Here is a 3,382-nt window from a genome sequence, read left to right on the forward strand (position 1 = left end):
ATTCATGCCGGAGTGAAAAATAATTGTCCGAATACTTTTTTTCCACATGCAATGTGCATTAGAGAGTATGGGGATTAGTATGGGGGATAGTGCTGAGCAGTAACACCTTCCTGAACACAATGGGTTTTATTTGCTCAAAGCAGTCAAGCACATGTTAACAACTGCATGGAATCCTTCAGGATTCTCTATTTGGATATTTGATGAATTGCTCCATAACCTTTATGAGAGACAGAAATGCAGAACTGTGGAAAATACATATATTTACATAAAAGCAACAGTGTTAGTGACCATGCTGCAAATGGCTTATTCAGTGGGGTTAAGGGCCAGATTTCTGATTGCTCGAGACTTTTTAGAAAAAGGAGCGCACTTTTTTCACTTGAGGAAGGGATTTACCCTGAAACATTGTGCACTCTCTTTGTTTTTCAAAACAAATGCAACCATAAGCCCTGCACCTTACCGATCTGTGTAGCCCCAAGTTCCTATGGTATTTGGGTGTTGAACAATTGTTTAAAGCAATTCCAGAAGCTGTTGGGTCTGAAAGCACGAGGAAATACAAGGAAGGAAGATATATGTTTAGATGTGCTTTCCATTTTACTTTATTCTTGGGAAAAAATACATAATTAGCTGAGTTTTTTCCCAGAGTGGGCTTTCTTAAATAAAAAGTTTGACAGCTTTAGGTGCTGAACTTATTTAAGAAAATCCCTGCTCAGGGGAAAAACCTCAACAAAAGATTTTTTTGCCCAAAACCCCACAAGTTCCTTAACTCACGCAGGGTTTCCTTGAGTCTATGATTGCTCAATCCTTGCTTGTGCCCATTAATTTAAGCAAAAGCTCAATGTGAATGCTTTAGGGCAGTGCTGTCCAACTTCTGTGGTACCAAGGGACGGAATTTTTCCAGCATACATGGTTGAAAGCCGATAATGGAAGCCAGTTTTGACCACTCCCCTTTTTTAAACCACACCCATTTATCACATGACCATACCCATATTAATGGTGGTAGTACAGCAAAAACCTGCCATACTCTGCCTTCCCTACCCTGCCTGTGTGTGCCATACTCTGCCTTCCCTACCCTGCCTGTGTGTGCCATACTCTGCCTGCCCTATGCTGCCTGTGTGTGCAATACTCTAACTGCCCTATGCTGCCTGTGTGTGCCATGCTCTGCCTGCCCTACTCTGCCTGTGTGTGCCATACTCTGCCTGTCCTGTGCTGCCTGTGCATGCTATACTCTGCCTTCCCTACCCTGCCTGTGTGTGCTATACTCTGCCTTCCCTACTCTGCCTATGTGTGCCATACTCTGCCTGCCCTATGCTGCTTGTGTGTGCCATACTCTGCCTGCCCTATGCTGCCAGTGTGTGCCATACTCTGCCTGTCCTATGCTGCGTGTGTGTGCCATACTCTGCCTGCCCAACCCTGCCTGTGTGTGCCATACTATGCCTGCCCTACCCTGCCTGTGTGTGCCATACTCTGCCTGCCCTACCCTGTACATGCAGCCAAACCTCTATTTAGAACACAGTGACTTTCTGTTGCTGGCTGTGCTTGTGATATCCCCACAATACTATGCTTGTGATATCCCCACAATACTATGTTATTATATGTAATAAGGACATTGTTTCTATAAAGTGAAGTGCTGCCCATCTTTTTGCAGAAATAAAAAGTAAACAATAAAACACATGCTGCTTTATAAAAAAAAATGAAAACCTACAATCTTTGGCAACTATGTATACTGCAGAGCCCACTAGTCACAGGGTCTGCTGTACAGTAGTTGTAACAATCCTACCTTTAAATATAGCAGCGTGGCTGGGAGGTGCAGTGCGGGGATGGGAAATGAGGGATTTTTCTGCAGGGGGGCCCGGAACGACTAAGTTACACTGCTGAATGTTCCTCCTTAATTTCTGGGGAAGGACAGCGTTAATGTTGCCCTAAATGTGACCTATTTTGTTGACAGGAGTAAAAATAATCTTGGGCCTAAGGCAGTGTTTTTCAACCTTTTTTGGGCAAAGGCACACTTGTTTCATGAAAAAAATCACGAGGCACACCACCATTAGAAAATGTTAAAAAATTTAACTCTGTGCCCAGCAGCAGTGCCCCCCTAGTACATTGGTGCCAAGAGCAGTGCCCCCCTAGTACACTGGTGCCCAGCAGCAGTGCCCCCCTAGTACATTGGTGCCCAGCAGCAGTGCCCCCCTAGTACATTGGTGCCAAGAGCAGTGCCCCCCTAGTACATTGGTGCCCTGCCTACGGCACACCAGGCAACATCTCGCGGCACACTAGTGTGCCGCGGAACAGTGGTTGAAAAACGCTGGCCTAAGGAGCATGCAACCATAGGCTGTTACTCACCAATGATAACCATAGGAACTTTAAAGGCAAATTACATTATAATTCAGTTTTTATCTTTACTTCCAGTTTTTGGCAAAAGGGTAGAGCTACAAATAGCTTTTTCTGAAATGTTCACACTTACAAACAGAAGTGCTTTTATTTATGAGTGCGTAGGAGATATCATTGGGTCAGCTTGACAACAGATTTCAAAAACCTCAGAGCACAGCTCATCTTGTCACAGTCTAGATGCAGTGGAGAATTATATAGAAAGTTTGAGCCATCTTGATATTATCACTGTCAGTCACTGACCTGCCGGAATATACCTGTCATGTCATACATACTAACACGGCACCGAAGATTAAAAGGAGCATAGCTCATCAAATAAAAACCTGTTTTTATGTAACTAGCCCTTACGAAGCATACAGCAAACAAGAAAACTTTAAAGTTTTTTTTAGACTGGATCACTGGAAAATCCATGCCTTGCTGACACTGCTATTGTCCCTGGGTCAGAATCTGTTATGTATATTAACCTTTGCTGCATGAAGAGTTCAACATTTTATTACAAGTTTGTTCTCCGTATAATGTAGCTCAGTCATAGGGCCACTGTAGGTGTTCACAGGAGCAACAGTAAAGATAAGGCTCCAGAAGTCCATATGTAAGATGGCCATATGCTCATTTGGTAAGGCACCACACATGAGACAATAAATTGCTGATTTAATCTGAAGGAGCCATGTTGACGGCATTTATACGCCTATGTAGGGCCAGCATAAGTTTTCCTCCCCAAGAGACGACCAATTCCTGTCTGGCCACTGTAAGGTACCAACCGTGAATATGCAGGTGCTGAGCAGAGCTTTAAGCTCAAATGCCACTGACTTTGTGGCAAGGTGGCTTGGACAAATAAGGAGGCACCGAACATGTCAGAGGGTCATTCCTTTAGTGTCTTAAAACCGCGATGTGATTATTGTATAGTTTACTGTTACTTGCTGTCGATGATGCCATTTAATGCACTCAAACTATATGAAATCATATTAATACTCTGTCACAAAAAAATAATTTAAAGAGGTCA

This window comes from Xenopus tropicalis, chromosome 3, assembly GCF_000004195.4.
Source record: "Xenopus tropicalis strain Nigerian chromosome 3, UCB_Xtro_10.0, whole genome shotgun sequence".
In the NCBI taxonomy this organism is placed as follows: domain Eukaryota; kingdom Metazoa; phylum Chordata; class Amphibia; order Anura; family Pipidae; genus Xenopus; species Xenopus tropicalis.